This window comes from Sus scrofa, chromosome 10 (genome assembly GCF_054392235.1).
Source record: "Sus scrofa isolate SSC_HxYL_T2T_F1_AM1 chromosome 10, Sscrofa_HxYL_maternal_Yorkshire_Landrace_v2.0, whole genome shotgun sequence".
Taxonomy (NCBI): Eukaryota; Metazoa; Chordata; class Mammalia; order Artiodactyla; family Suidae; genus Sus; species Sus scrofa.
Genome location: NC_139392.1, coordinates 11,133,646 through 11,150,665, shown reverse-complemented (window position 1 = coordinate 11,150,665; position 17,020 = coordinate 11,133,646). Strand labels below are relative to the sequence as shown.

General features: G+C 41.0%; 1 protein-coding gene and 1 long non-coding RNA gene across 51 annotated transcripts in view; one reads left to right on the top strand and one right to left on the bottom strand.

Moving 5' to 3' along the window:
* The window catches only part of LOC102164422 (uncharacterized), a 412,252-nt gene that overhangs the window by 310,724 nt on the left and 84,508 nt on the right, over positions 1 to 17,020 (top strand). The gene's annotated exons all lie outside the window — the stretch shown is intronic.
* Positions 1,645 to 8,494, bottom strand: LOC106504446 (uncharacterized). The gene is made up of 3 exons (XR_001297924.3): positions 8,292 to 8,494; positions 6,840 to 7,050; positions 1,645 to 4,795 (listed from the first exon to the last, which is right to left on the bottom strand). It is a non-coding gene; the product is annotated as an uncharacterized LOC106504446 (long non-coding RNA).

Sequence of the window (17,020 nt, the reverse complement as noted above, 5' to 3'; positions counted from 1 at the left end):
CATAGTGTGAGTGGGTTTTGTTTTTGTTTTGTTTTGTTTTAAGCTGTAAATTTGGAAACCACAGTTCTGGCTGACATTTGGTAATGGGGCAGAAGGTTACAGTCAAGGGACCAGCTCCACCTCCTCCAGCCCTCCCTCCGCTGAGTCTCCTGGGTTCTGCTCTTTTCACACTATGTTCCATTCCAGTGACCGGCAAAGAGCGTGAATAAGTAGCCACCACCTGAGGTGCTTTGAATAAAATCAGTGCCTGGCACCTTACAAAGGAGGACAGAACGTTCCATAGGTTTTATTAGCTCTCAGCGTTTGGGTGCAGGTCTTCAGGGGGAGGAGGCAGGGGGAGTGGGATAGGCAGAGAAGGCAAGGGAAGCCCTGAATATCGTCTAAGGCATTGTAGGACTTTCAGTGATTTTTCTCTGGACTGTGGGCTGCATTGGAATAAATGCCTTGGATGTCTTGAGGTTAAAATGAATAGGTAAAAAAGGAAGAATAAATCAGTAGTCATTTCATTCTTCTGGAACCATCGTACTGCCGTTTTCATGAGTTAAAATGACTTAGTAAAAGGGAGACAGGGAAGACTGAGCCCAATGGGGAGTAAGAGAGACCTCAAGTCACTTGGAGTGACAAGACTTCTCTGGTCCTTTTTTCAGAACCCAGTCACGTGGAAAACCTTCTCACCACTTGGCACATTTGTACTTTCCTACTGATGACTTTGGCCAAATTTCTCTGCAGTGTCTCAATAGGCATACTCTCTCCGTTCTTAATGTATAATGTCAGATTTCATCTCTCCTTAATACCTCCTCAAATAAAAGATAAACCACTTGATCATCCAGCTCCAAATAGCTCCTAAAGCAGGTAAGGTGCAGTTAATAACCCACCCTCTAGCTGGCTTTTATGCATCTCTATCAGAGCAGGTTATACCCAGAGGGATACTGCCATTTTGACCTAATTGCAGATGATGAAAAATACAGGATTTACAAATACTTCAGAGATGTTTTTCAACATTCAGAATTTCCTTATTACACTGCTTCTTGAAAGTCAAAATTTAAAGGAAAGATATTTGGCTTTTACTGTCTAACTAACTTCACTTGGTATGACAGTTTCTAGGGCAATCCATGTTGCTGCATGTGGCATTATTTCATTCTTTTTAATGGCTAAGTAATATTCCATATACATATGTACCATATCTTTTTTATACATTCCTCTGTTGATGGACATTTAGGTTGCTTCCACATCTTGGCTATTGTGAATAGTGCCACAAAGAATGTTGGGGTGCTTGTATCTTTTCGAGTTATGCTTTTCTCCAGATAGATGCCCAGGAGTGGGGCTGCTGGATCACATCATATGATATCACTTATACATGCAATCTTAAAATGAAAAAAAAGCACGCAAATGAACTTATTTGCAGAATAGAAACAGACTCACAGACTTTGTAAAACTTATGGTTACCAAAGGGGACAGGTGGTGGCAGGTGGGGGCGGAGGCGCTGAGGGATGGACTGGGGTTGGGATTGGCACATGCACACTGAGGCATTTGGAGTGATCGGTCAATGGGGACCTGCTATATAGCACAGAAAACTCTCCTGTATCACAGTATTCTGCGATAATATATGTGGGAAAAGAATCTGAGGGGGAATGGACATGTGTTAATGTATGATTGAATCATTTTATTGTAGAGCAGATAGATATTATCACAATATTGTAAATCAACTATGCTTCAATAAAACTTTGAAAAAAAGTTAAAGGAAGTAATTAAGTATTTATGATGTTATTGTCGTTTTTATAAAATGAAGCTTAAAGAAAGTGCTTCTTTTTTTTTATGGACACACCCATGGCATATGAAAGTTCCCAGGCCAGGGACTGAATCCAAGCCACAGCTGCAAACTATGCCTCAGCTGTAGCAACACTGGATCCTCTTAACCCACTCTGCCGGGCTGGGGATCAAACCCATACCTCTGCAGTGACTTGAGTCCCTGCAGTTGGATCCTTAACCTGCTGTGCCACAGTAGGAACTCCAGAAAGCACTTCTTTATAAAGAATACTGTGAGCTTCTAAATGTGGGTGGAATGATGGAATTAGAACATCTCCACTGTGCAAGAATCAAGAAAGGTTACCAAGACTACTCAATTGAATGTTGTTAGGGGACAAAACCATCTCATGATGTCAAATATCATTCCATATAAAGGAATCATATTTGACATCAAATATGTCAAAGGAAAGGAAAAATATGTCTTTTTAATTAAAATATCTGATAAGGAAAAATATGTCTTTTTAATTAAAATACCTGATAGCCCCATGTGATCATACGATCGAATTTAGCGTCATTAATAGGACCCCTTGGCAATATAAAGGCCATAGCATCATCTGTGGACCGTTTTTGCTGAAGATGTTTAACTGAAGCATAAACCAGCCCTGGGACCTCACATCCAGTTAATGGAAACGAAGGGGATGGTCACAGGTTAAACTCCACCACAAAGAAATAAGCAGACAGCGCTAGATGTGGGACACTGTACAAGATAATTGGCTGTTGTCTCTTCAAAAAGTCAAAGAGGGAAAAACAGGTCGAAGGGCTGTTCTGATATAAAAACGCTAAAGAAATATAATCAAATCCCACATATAAAGTTTGATCGGATTGGATGTCGGGGGGGAAATGCTATAAACAAGGTTTGGCTGACAATTTAAAATTTTGGACTAGGGAGGAGCTCTTGGATGATACTGAGGAAATGTTAATTTTTGTAGGTGTGATAAGGGTACTGAGCTTATATAGGAACGTGTCTTGTGTTTTGGAGATACGCACTAATATGCCTGGGGGGGAAGCTTACAATACCCACGATGAGTGTACAAATCGTTCACACACGGGCTGGGATACGGGCTGTCACCACACTCCTCTTTCAGCTTCTCTGTACATTTGAAAAGGATTTCAAAGTAAAAGTTTGTGGGGGCAGGGGTGGCACAAAGGAGGAAGAGAGCCTTCAGCAGAGAGTTCCTGCCCACCTTTCTGTGGGGCACATCTTCGTCTCATCTAAACCCTCCTAGAGGAGACACTTGGCCTCTTAAAGATTTACTTACAATATTTCAGTTGGCTGTATAGTCTCTGTGGGTTCTTCTTAAGTAAATAATCCTTATGAAGTCCATCTTTATGGACATGTATTTCCACCTGACCGTCTAATAAGCATTGTCAGGAACAAAGACCCGATTCTGAAATCAGCCTTCTCGCTCTGGCTTATTTACAGATTCACACCTTCGAGTGAAACGGCAGATAGAATCTTCGAGAGTATTCCTCAGAATAAAAATCTGTCTTTGACACAGCTTCCTCAATAAGCCCTTAAATACTTTTTAATTCTAAACTTGTTCTTACTTGGCAGTGCTGCTTCACCAAGACTCTCTGAACCTTGGTATTTTTATTTACAAATGGCAATGATGTTGGCTGCCTTGCTTGTCTCCTGTGGTTGCTATTGATCAAATCAGAGATTCCCAAGTGTGATCTGAAACCTGCCCAGTGCACACACATTGAATGGCTATTTAATCAGATGCCTCCATAATAATATGCCATGTTTCTCATTCTACACTGTCCCACTTCTACCACATTCATCCTGTGTCACCCTTTGAGCGTTTCCTGGAATTTAAGTCTATATCTCTATGAAGTCTGCCCAAGTCTTCTCATTTCTCCTTTCTCCTCCATGACAGTGTTCAGCATTTTTGTACTCCCTTCATATTTCTGGCGTGTCCTCACAATGTCCCCTAGAAACGGGAATAGTTATTTTTTGTGTCTATTCCTGAGTTAAGAAAGAGCGGGCAGGGTTTCCCACCTTGCCCCGGGGTCACGGAACGCCGTGGTGGTGGCGCTGGTTCTAGGAGCTCCTGGGTCCCCTTTGTGCTGCAGGCTGGGCTGCCTGCCTTCGCCACATCTGCACAAATCAGCAAGTTGGTCTTACAGCTTTTCCAAGATCACTTGCGATTTCGTCAGGGGCAGGGTGGGGACCTGCCATGACATTCCTTTTTAAAGCAGCTGGATTGGATCTCCGGGGGCCCTGTTGCCAAAGTCTGTCCCTTCCTTGCCGTGTGTTGTGCAATTGTCTCTCCTCAGCCCCACACCCAGACACCAGCTGGGCAGGGGGGAGGAGTGGAAAGAGGGTGGAGGGTATGGACCTCAGGCCAAGAGGGTGTCAATTAACAAAACCAAGTGGCCCAACCACTGTACCTTAGAAGAAAACATCTTCAACTGCAGATGTTAAAGGTGACGAACCAGATCCCTTTCAAAGACGCCTTTCTGCAAACACTCTGTTGGACTCATCTCGATTTGAAGGTTATAGTACAGCTCCTCTCCTTATTATTTGCAAACTGATTTATTTTAAAAACATGTTTGCCATTATCTCAACAAGGAGTTTAGGTATATAGGCCTTGGTTTAACTGATTACAGATAGAGTTTCTTGTCTATTGTCAAAAAAGGTCAACAAAGGTTTCTTGGTGGTGGTGGTGACGATGATGACAACGAACTTTGTGAAATTCTTTATTATTCCACACTGTTGTGATGAAAGTTCCCAAATTTGGTGTTACTTACAGAGGAGACTTCTTAGAACCATATTGCTACAATGACAGTACCTGTGATTTGTGGTTGAATTATTAGACTGTGGTTGAACTATTGGAACAGACACATGTTCCGTATTACTCACGTTTGTAACTTGAACCCGAGTTTGCAAAGAATTATTTTATCTTCGTAAAGATCACCTTTCCCCCTCCTTTCTGATCGATTTCAAAGTGCATCACGTCCTTCGGATGTCTCTGGCTCATTCCAAATCCTGTATCAAGCAAATAATCATTGGAATGTAACTTAACCTTCAAAAAGGAAAATGTCCCTTTTGTATAACAATTTGTACTTTTCCTAATGTAAGTCTCCAGTTCCAATGAGTCTGTTTTATAAAGATTTATAATATTGGCTTTTGATAAAGTTAAACCATTTGTATCACTGAGAACTTACATCTGGCCACATGCAGTTTCACTTAAACTATAGGCTTTCCTTGCTGGTCTCAGAATTCTGAAGTATGAACCAGGCTATCCATCAAAAGAACAAATAATGGGCAGGAAAATCATTATATGCCTCAGAAATCCAAGTCCAATAATAATCATGATCTCATGTATGTGTCAAACAAATCTTGTTTGTCTTTGTCATTTGTTAAACAGATGTTTTGATTTGCATGGACAGTCTCAACTGCCTCTCATTCAATTATTTTAATAACTAAATTAGACTTAATCACTATAATTTTGTAAATTGTTCATATAAATTAATTTTTGAGTTAAAAGTCCCTGTCAAACAGCATCTCCACATTTTGACCTAAAAAAAAAAGAGAATTGTCATATTAAAACTTGTTTGTAGAAGTTCCCGTTGTGACTCAGTGATTACAAACCCAACTAGTATCCACGAAGACATGGGTTTGATCCCTGGCTTTGCTCAGCGGGTTAAGGATCTGGGGTTGCCTTGAGCTGTGGTGTAGGTTGGAGATGTGGTTCGGATCACACTGTGCCTGTGGTGTAGGCCAGCAGCTGCCGCTCTAATCTGATCCCTAGCCTGGGAACTTACATATGCCTCAGGTGCAGCCCTTTAAAAAACAACAACAACAAACAAAAAAACAAAAAAAAAAAAACAAAAAAACAAACAAACAAAAAAAAAACTTGTTTGCAAAGCAAGTCCAGCTTCATTTTAACTTCCAGTATGAATATTCCTCTCCCTTGTCAGACCCAGTGAGAGGTCTTACCTCACACCCCCCCACACATAGCAGAAGAGGATATAAGTTCTCTTAGCTTTAGATAAATTTGTTCAGAGTTAAGGTCTCCCAGGATTATCTGAATGGATAGTTGAGAACACTAGGGCTTTCCTGGGACCTGCTATTTACATTGTAAGGAAAATCATGCTTTACTTAGTGTAAGACCAGCCCTGCTAGTTGAACAGAGTCCCTAAGTCAGGGTGGCCCCATCACCTCACCTGTGGCCAACATTGCTCTTAGATCTGACTCCTTCCCATGAAGCCCAGGCACACCCTTAGAACTCTTGTTGGCATGGTTCTGCTGACAGACTGAGGGTCACACGCAAGATAAAATTTATTTTCCTTTTCATTGGGAGGGTAAGGTCCAGTAGGAACAATCAGTCTAAATTCCTGATATCTGGCCAAGAAAAACTAAGATAGCACCCAAAGAGATTTAGTAACTTGACTGAGTGTCCTTTCCAATGTTGGAAGGAATGAAGAAGGGCGGGGCTCTGTCCACTAGGCTGGCTTAGGGTGACGGTAGAATCTGGGGTTATCTTGACTCAGTACAGGTCAATCAGCAAAAGTAGAGTAAAACTTAGACTACTTTGGATACTAAGCCATGACAATCCTCTCTCGTTGAAATGTTCCCATCCTTTGCTTCAGGAAGAAATGGGCCAGCCATCATACAACTGGTCAGTGTGAGGAATTTGGTAACAAAACGAATGGCAGTCTTAAGTTACATCCTGAGGCTATAACAAAAATTTTCCACCAAACCTTTACCTGCTGTCATCACTTCCTGACTATCTAGTTTCTCTGAGCTTTCCTCTCCTGTATCACACAGTAAGTTAACCTTTCTAAGCATCCTTTCGCCCCTCACTTCTAGACTCTAAAACGTACACGAGCCTTGTTGTCAATACATAAAATTCAGACTCCTTAACCTGACCTTCAAGACAGTTCACCGTACAACCTGAACACTCTTTCCCCTCTTCCTCGAAAAACTCCTCTATCTTTGCTCTTTCTGCCAACTGTCCTATAGACCATCTTCCAGATGCACCTTTTATTTTTTATGTAAATGCTTTCACTTGCCCCAGTCATCATACCTGAAAGGCCTTCCCAACTTCTTTCTTTTCAAATGCTCTCCATCACTTAAAGTCCACATCAAGTCCCACCTTGATCACAAAGCCTTCCCAGGTCATCACAGGTCACAAAGATTTCTCTCACAATACTCAGTGTGCTGATGGGTTGTGCCTAATTTTTTGGTGCCATTTTCCAGGGATCCAGGAAGTTCTATCGTTGCCTGGGGCACTGACTCTGGAGGGAGGACAAAATTGAGTAGTTATAGACCTAGGGATGAAAATCCATGTCTCTTGCAACTCGGACTTGCATCCAATGAAAGAATTTGAACTCTGCTTTCTTTCAAGGGTAAGGCTGTTGTTCCCCCTGCAAAGAGGAAAACTGTACTGAAGTTATGCTTAATAGGAATCTATATAGGCTCAATGTACCAACTAGGACCACAAGTAATACATGTGTAGAACGAGGGTGTTTTAACTGCTATAATCATGCCACTTGGAAAGTTCTGTGATAATCCAGGACCCTGCAAATAAACAGAGCATGAGCCACCATGATACTCTTTAGTTTAGTACTCTTTTGTCTTCTTCACCCTATTGTTTGAGAATTTATCATATGCCCATGTTGTCTGTCATTGAATATTTCCTGGCAAGAATATCATAAGAATAATCTGGATACATGTCTGTCTGTTCAATGTCTTTGGTAGTAAGCGCAAAGGACTAACTCCATCTAATTAAGTGAAGGAATAGTTGTCGGAAGGGTAGGGAGTAGGGCACATCACAGGAGAGATATCACAAAAAACAAACTCGAAAAGAAACCAGGGCAACTCTGACACCTGTTCTTTCTTTTTTTTAACTAACATTTCTAAAAATTATAGTGGATTTACAATGTCGTGCCAACTGAGATTCTCTCTACACAGCAAAAATTCTTACTAGTCTTCTCTGGGCCCCACCAACAGGGGTGAGATAGCGCCCATCATCTTTATTTAATCCTTGTTTCACCCCATTTTGCAACACCAAAGAGAAAATATCTAGTTGGATCACCATAGATCACATACTTGGCCCTGAATAATTTGATCAACAATCTCACCAAGAATGCACTCAGTGGCAGAGGAATCACGCTCCAGAGTCAAATCTGGGTTCTCTTGTTAGAATGACAGAGAATGGATACTGGGCCAGAAACGTGCTAGCAAATGAGCATCACAGTTTTTCCAAGTTTCTAACTGAAGGAGCTGACAAGCTACTAGAATGACATTGACCAAGAGAAAGACCTAATCGTACTTTCGGACTTGTTAATATAATTTCTTTTGGATCTGCTGAGACAGTCATTTTCTTCTTTGGGCTGAGAGAATGCCCTGCTGACCTGCAGGAAGCCTTTTCCCGAGCCTGTTTCTGAGCTCTTTGAAGCTCTTTCTAGCTATCTCTGCTTGCGTGTAACCCAGCTCGACTTCCAGTTGCCTTTTCTTTCTCTGTATCTGGACTTACCATTCCCCTTCCATTAACCTTTTAGTCCATCGGCTTCTTGTGTCTGTCATCAGCTGCAGGAGATGCTGATTATGTTGGGAGCCTCTGGAAAAGGGGATGAGACAGAGAAGCACCAGAAGATAAGGAGACCAACAAGAAAAAGATTAAAAACCTCTCAGCACTAAGTACACTGAGGGCAGAGTTGTGCTGCAAACCTTCGCAATTGTTGGCTTTGGACGGGGGAGGATGAATCAGTTTAGATAACTTAGGAATGGGCTTGAACCTTTGCCCAGACCTCAGAGTGAACCACTGAAAAAACTTTTAAGTTTTCCCAAATTAAGACATTGAGAGAAACATTGAAAGTGACTTTCCCTTTCTCTCCCATCTCCAAATCCCTAGGGGAGAGTTGGGACCACAAGGCAATTTATTAATAATAACGGATTCAATTTTCAGTCCCCTCTGACCATTTTGATGTGTCAGAAATGCTTTACAAATGTTAAGTACTGCAGTTAATCTCCTGAAAAAAGGGAGGGAGAAAAGGTTTGCCAGCTGTAGATTTCAGTGATTTCATTGAGTTAAGAGTTTTGTTATTATTTTCAGCTTTAGGATGTGTTTCCCCGGAAAGTCAGTCAACCCTGCACTATTTATTGAGGGCTTATTATTTGCCAAGCACTGTGCTTGGCACTGGGAATACAGGGTGAGGCATATAAACCATGGTGCTGCTCTACTAGAAATGTTCGAACACCAGCCTAACTTAATGTGTAATCATACTTGGATTCATTGTCTCAAATATCCAGCCCCTGACTATACTACAGAACCTTTTATCCTCTTTGTATTTGTGATCCAGTAGACACGGTGGTGCAGTGAGGAGATGATTATGCAGTCTCAGTGGTTATATATTTTTTGCATTAACCCATTTATGACCCAGTTCTTCTTTTCCTTCAGTACCAGAAACTATCGTTATTACTGTTATCACTATTAGAATTCGTGTGTGTGCGTGACATCTTCAGCTTTTCACCCTCATTTGACTTGAGAGTCAGCATACTGAATGTATCCATCTCGACCTGCCCTCCCAGAATTAAAATAGTTTTGAAAGCTATGTGAAAGATCTGGAAAAATTTCCAGACCCCCGATGATGGCTTCTGGCAGTTGGTGCTTCTACCTCTCATTTTCTAGTCCAGTGTTGTATGCAAACAACTAGCTATTGTTCAGTCAGTCCAACTGCTCACTTTCTTCCAGACTCTGCTCAGATACTCTTTCTATCACCACCTATCTTATCCCATTCAGAAGGGGAAACGCCTCTACAAACTGCTACCAAATGTGAGGAAGCTTACAGACCTAGCTTAAGAAGCAACTTTCTGTAGGTCAGAAGTCCAGGCATGGCCCAACCGATTCTTCTGTTCAGTGTTTCAGACAGCTAATGCCAAGTGCTGGCCAGGGCTGAAATCTTATCAGAGGCTTTGTTGGCAGAATTCTGTTCCTTAGAGTTAGAAAACTGGGATTAGAAGATTCATCCCCCAGAGTCACCTGCTATTCCTCATCACAGCACCTCCTCGGCAAATGGCGGTTTCCTTCTTCAAGGCCAACTAGAGATCATTTGCTGCCCCTTCTCTCTCTGACAGGTTGACCTTTCATTAAAGCGCTCATCTAATTAGATGAGACTCATCCAGGAAAATCTCCTCTTCCATTAGCTTTCCATTAACAGTCAGCTGATCAGGGACTTCAGTTGCCTGTATGAAACTCCTTCAACCCAGCCTTCTGGTCTAATCTAATCCTAGGAATAATACTCCATCAGTTACCCAGGTCCTAGCAGCACGCGAGGAGAAGGGATTATATGAGGTGGGAGTCTTTGGAATCATCTTAAAATCCTACTTTTACTGCAAGTGGGTTTTGACAGACAGGATTTTCCAAATAGACACTGGGTGAAAATACAACGTGAGACCACAGAGGTACAGGAAGATTATGGAATGTGGCTGCAAGAGTGTCCCGTGTATAATTCACCGCTTTCCAATTTCTCTTCCTCCTTCTCCACAACGTCCCCCTTAATTCTTGTCCTTACTCCATTCTGTTTTCTACTCTCTTGGCAGAATTATTTTTCCTAGATGTGGATCTTCTCAAGTGACTTTCTGCTTACAACACTTCAGTGATTCCATCTGATCTCCGATTGGAAGTGCAAATTCCCAAGTATGGCATTCAGAATATGGCCCTTTCTAAACTTGAGTTCAGCTTTATTCCAAGATGGTAAATTTTGTGTGTCACTTTGAATGAGCCATAAGTGCCTAGGTATTTATTTGGTCATACATTATTTTGGATGTTTCCATGAAGAATGATTTGAATGAGACATTTTCAAAACCATTGAATTGAGACATGATTGCCATAAAAAGCTGTACGTATTTAATGTATAGAAACTGATGAGTTTGGAGATAAATATATCCATAAATGATCGCCACAGTTTATGCCAAAAACATATACATCACCTCCAAAAGTTTCCACCCTTATTCTTTATTTATTATATTTTTATGGTAAGAATACTTAGCATCAGATCTACCCTCAGCAAATTTTAAATATGCAATGAAGGATTGGTAACTATGGAAGCTATGCTGTACAGTAGATCTCTAGGACTTGTTCATCCTGTATAATGAAACTTACTCTCTCGCGACTAACCCCCATTTTTCCTCTGCTGGCCCCTGACAACCACCATTCTCCTTTCTGCCCCTCTGCTGGACTATTTTAGCTTCCCTATGTAAGTGGTATTGTGTAGCATATGTCCTTGTATATCAGGCTTATTTCACTAAGATTTACCTTTAAATTGGTAGACGTTGAGTAAAGCAGACATTGCATTAGCCTTCTGTAATACATGTGGGCCACATCCGATCAGTTGAAGGACCAAATGGAACAAAAGACCGACCTCCCCCAAGCAAGAGGAAATTCTGCCAGCAGAATTCAGTTCAGACATTCAGGCTTCAGTTGCAATGTTGACTCAGCCCTTTCCAGGACTCCAGCTTTATAGCCCTTGGAGTGAGATGTAACACTGACTCTTGTTTGGATCAACAGCCTTTAGACTTGAACTGCGGCATCAGCTTTTCTTCAGGTCTCCAGATGACCAGCCCACCCTGCAGATTTCATACTTGAGTCAATTCCTTAAAACAATCTCTCTGTATATACCTATTTGTTCTGTTTTTCTCAAGAGCCTTGAACATACAATCCACAACTAACTCATTCAACCATCCGAGCCCTGAAAAACCTTGATTTCTCTGGCCTCAGTACCTGTGTGAATACTTCTTCCTCTATCTGGAAGTGTTTTCCATTTCCTCTTTCTTATGTCTTTGTCTAGTTATTGCTACTCATCACTCAAGATTCAGCTCAGGTGTCATAATGTAGGAAAATTTATCTGACTACCCCATCTAACTCCCCTCTCTAGGGAAATTATTTATCATGCTGCATCATAGCCATTTACTTTAAACTATAACTGTAAACTCATTTTAGAAAATTGCAAAGCATATTCTTCATATCCCTGACCATATTATATCCTTAATAAACAGTGGATTTAGCAGATATTTAATAAATGGAGAGATGAATTAATTGATGGAAGACATTTTCGAGGAATTCCAATTAATCCAGAAGGACTGAAAGTATAAGGAAGAGTGAATATCACACCTAAATTTGGAAAAGGAGACAGATACTAGTGGAGGAAGAGAAATATTGTCTTGCTGAAAATTTGGACGTGCAGCCGAGCCGAGCCATTGCAAAGTTTTGAACAGGGGAAATGTAAACTATCACCTTTGCTTTGAGAGCAATTTCTCAGAGAGAAGTTTCTCTGACTCTAGAGTGGGTGATCCATGAAAGTGGGAGGTCCATTCAAATAGAGATTCTTGAAATAATCCAGGAGAAAAGTAATGAGGACACGACATCCAAACAGATGGGGCACATGTGAGGAAGATTTAGGAAGATTTTGTGTCATGCTAGGTGATAGAGGGTAAGAGGGCGAAGAAGGGGAAAATAATTTCAAGGCTCTTGACTTGAAAACTGTATAGAAGTAATGCCACTGAGATGGACCACAGGAGGAGAAGCACAACCATCGAGAACTAGCTGCAAGAGTAAACTGAACTCACTTCTGACCTTCTGTGGTGTTCAGGAATCTTTCGTTTTAATGGTCAGTCTCAGTGCTGCATGGTAATTACTTCCTGAATCTGTTATTTTGTGCCATTTCTTTTAGAGGAAGAAGTTAGATTTCTGAGGACAAGGTTCGTCATCATATGCATAGGACTTTCTTACATTTATTGACATACGTCAATGTGCTTTCTCTCTGTGCTCAGCACTGGTTTATTGGGAGATGCCAGGGAATAAGACAGGTAGAACAATTAAGGCGAAACTTCAGCACTCTAGAATTTATGCCCGACTTCCCTTTAGTCACTCTGAGCCTTTACAAAAAATTACCATTGACTTTGTGTTGCTCCTGTTTTATGTCCTGCAATAATCCTGGACCTAGGTAACAGCTGGGAAAGTGGAGACAAGGAAGACCATAAAGCCAGTGAAATATAAGAGCTCATAAAAGTGTCCTGTCTCAGTACCAGATAGTAGAGCATATGCACCAGAACCTCTTCTGACTTTTAAGTCCAATGGTTTTTTCACTTATGACTCTTTTCTTAGCAAAGTGCTTTCTCTTAGATAATACAAGAGAGTAAACTTCTGTCACTCTCCTTTCTGAATTTCTCATCAGTGGAGTCCAAAACCAAGATCTTTACTCTTTGGGGAGATTTATCCTTAAGAGAGCCAGATTCCATCCAAAACACCATCGAGTATGTCAGAAGTCTTGATGTAGGATTTAGAAAATGGACTTGCCCCTAATTTCACTTCATTGAATGTATTCATGTTAACTCAGTGTTTCTGCTTGTTGACAGCTGAGGCTCCTGTTGCCAAGATCTTTGCAAATGGCCTGGATCTTTGGCTCAAGAATCAGTTCAAATTAGAGAGCCCGGGGCTGTTTTCAAAGACAAATGTGATTGGATAACATTGAGTCATATTGGGCAGTGGGGGGTTCAGCCCAAGGATGAGGGCATCGTTGAGCTCATATGACGAATGGTCAAGCAGCCGCTCCTCAGCTGTCAGTGCTTCCTTGTCTGAGCCGTCCAGGTGTAACCTGCCTTCTGCCTCGCTGGTTATATGCAGAGCTGATCTGGGAGAAGGAAATCTGGATGGGAAGGAAAAGTGGTAGGCTGCACATAATCCCTTCTGGGAGAGGCAACAGAGCTCCAGATGCTGGAGAAGCTCTCTGCTTCCCAGATTACCTACTGATCCTTTGAATTGGCGCTAGATAAGTACGAACTCTGAATTGAATTCATGTTGAGAAATTCAGCAAAACCATGTTGTCTTTTCCCCATTACAAAGTGAGAAGGAGTACCATTCCAATAAGAAAATAAACAGCCACGTGATCAGTCTCCATTCTTAGGTACTGTGCTAAAAATCACACAAAGAGGTTGCCCATAAAAGTGAGATGGGACCATCCTATGGGCATCGTTGGACCCCACTACGTAATAAACTCTGGTGTGCTATGAAAAAATAAGAGTCCCCATTGGTTCTTCACGTTCTCTTTCCTCCTGTTATTTGCTCGGTGGTTGGGAAACATACTGCATGTCTACCTTGGTGAGTAATTCCTTGATGAACTAAATAGCATAAAGCATGGTCCTGCTTCCAATATGGTTGCCAAAACAGTGTTAGCGCTCCTCTGGTATAAGCGCTTGTCTGCTGGATAGCCAGTGGACACTTCACATGGCTTAATATCGTCCCTCTTCAAACCTGTACTTCCTCTCTCTTAAAAAAAAAAAAGAACAAAGAGAAAAGACCCTTGCTGGTCATTCACACCCAGGCTCGCTCCCTTCCACTCACCCCCCTCTCAAATCAATATACCCTCCTCAGTCTCCCTAATCTGGTACCTTATCTCCATTGCCCACCTCCCAGTTTTCGTTCAGGCATTTATCATTGCTCCCTTGAATTCCGCAACCAGCTCCTAACAGGTCTCCTTCTAAACTCGCCCTTTTCTAAGCCATTCTTTAATGACTGTTAGAGGAAGATTTCACAACAGATGTATCATCTCTCTCCTTGAAACCCTTCCGTGATTCCTCATTATTCTGTTAATAATGAAGCCCTAACTTCCCAGCTTGACATTGGTACAGTCCTGCCTCCCTCTGTAGCTTCACTTATCACTATCCTGAATCATAGCAGTGAAGTTCTTCTTCGTCTTCATCCATACTCTCTCCCTCTTCCCCCACCTCATCCCTTTAGTCTTTGAGATATAGTTAACATACCTCTTACGAGAATCTTCTGTGAGCCACCAAAACTATATTAGAAAACCTGTTTCTGTGTTTCCAAAGCACTCATTTCACCTCTATATGACAGTACCTTAAAAAATTGTTTGTAATATGTATTTTGCCAATTTTCCCCCACAAGATTGTAAGTTACTTGAAGGCAGCGGAAAAGTCTCATGTGATAACAACCTCCAAACCAAAGCAGTGAGTCTGACATGAGGCTTATACTCAATTCGTGTTTCTTCAATGAGTAAATTAATGTTAAGCCAGTGGCCTGTGCCAGACCCTGGACAAGCAGACAGGCATACAACACAATAAGCCAGGACTGAGAGATGGTACATTTTTTGATGTGTAATTCATGTAACTTTTAAAAATTTCTTTTGGCACTTGAGCTAATACAGTGGTTCTCCAAGTGTAATCTATAGAAACCCAAGAGTCCCTAAGACCATTTCAGGGGACCTAAAAGTTCAAATTCTTTTCTTAAAAGAATCCAGAGACAGAGGTTACAAAAAGTTCTCAGTCCATGGCACCCTTAGTGTTTCAAAAATTTATCCATAGTATTTCTCGGCCAAAAGAAATACTTAGAAGTCTATATATTAAATAGAGCATCCATGTCCTAAAAGCTTAGTAACTGAAAAAATAATGCAGATAAATGGGGTTTTCATTTTGCTCTTGAATAACCACAATTGTTTATTAATAGGATAGGTGTACCTTTTGGGAACAACTTTCACACCTTGAATCAAATGGAATACTGTTATCCTCACTTATTAGTCCACATTAATTATTATCACAGGAAGCACCGAAAAATCAAATTTCAAAAATATATTATCGTAACAAGGACTGTTGCAAAAATCTACTTGGAAACTGAACTACCCTGAGCTAGTATTTGGCACAGTATGCAACCGATTTTGGTTATTGCTGAGTTTCCCTTGAAATGCTAAGATCGCTGTCAGCATCCTGCGAGTTTACTATGGCGTTGCGGTGGAATTCGGTTCATGGACTGGGAACCACAGTACTAAGATGTTGTTTGCCTTTTTCACCAGGTTGGCATTTGCGCTGCTGGTGTAAAAGCAAGTATGAGCAAATTGCAGGACCTTAGCACAAATCAAGGTCATGGCAATGAACCGTACTACCAGTCATGTTCTTTACTGGCATTGACTGCAGTTTTCAAAAAAAATTCAATTTCACTTTGCAGCGTCCTTGAGGAAGCGATAAATATTATTAACCGTACTAAATCCCAGCCCTTGAGTACAGGTCTTCTGAACATTCTGTGTGACAAAAGGGAAAGTGTGTATAAAGCATTTCTGCTGCACATTAAATGCAACGTTGTCTCCTGGAAACCCTCATGTTGTTTGAGTGGAACTAGTCACTTTTTTCAAGGAACATGATTTTCATTTGTCAGAGTGACTCAACCAATGGTCATTTAGGGTTGACTATTTGGAAAGCATTTTCTTGAAATTGAACAAAGTGAAGTTGTCACATCAAGAACAATTGACAATATTTATTGCCAGTGATAAAATTTGAGCTTTCCAATGAAAATCAGATTTTGAAAGACCTGTATCCACAACTGTGAACTTGACAGTTTCCCGATGCTTAAGGACTTTCCTGATGAGATTGGTGGTAATTTTGATAAATGTTATTGTTTTGATATTATATCATGATTTGTGTCAACATTTGGAAGTTCTTCATAATTTAGTGAACCAGTATTTTCCAAAGGCCAGTGCATCATATTACAAAAATGTGCATGAATAAAAGATCCATTCAAAGTATAAGATAGAACAAAGAATACTTAGGACAATAGAAACAAATAACAAGAGACAGATTAAAACCTAACCATACCAAAATTATATCAAATGTATAATGATTTAAATACCCCAATTAAAAGGCAGACTTGTCCTCACCTGAACTTATGTTGGTGGTATCTATCTAATTTTGCCCATTGATGAGTATAATAAATTGATAGCTCATTTTTTTTTTTATTTCTTAAAGTCTTTTTGAAGCATAGTTGATTTACAGCATTGTGTCATTTTCTGCTGCGTGCAAAGTGGCCCAATTATACATGTATATATACATTCCCTTTCTTTCTTTCTCTTTTTTTTGTGTTTTTAAGGATGCACTGAGGTATGTGGAAGTTCCCAAGCTGGGGGTCGAGTCAGAGCTGTAGCTGTTGGCCTACGCCACAGCCACAGCAACGCCAGATCCAGGCCTTGTCTGTGAGCTACACCACAGCTCATGGCAATGCCGGATCCTTAACCCACTGAGCAAGGCCAGGAATCGAACTCATATCCTCATGGATACTAGTTGGGTTCCTTATTGCTGAGCCACAGCAGAAACTCCTACATTCCCTTTGTTATGTTACCTTCCATCGTGCTCTACCCCAAGAGACTGGGTATGGTTCCCTTGCTGTGCAGTAGGACCTCACTGTTTATCCATTCTAAATGTAAT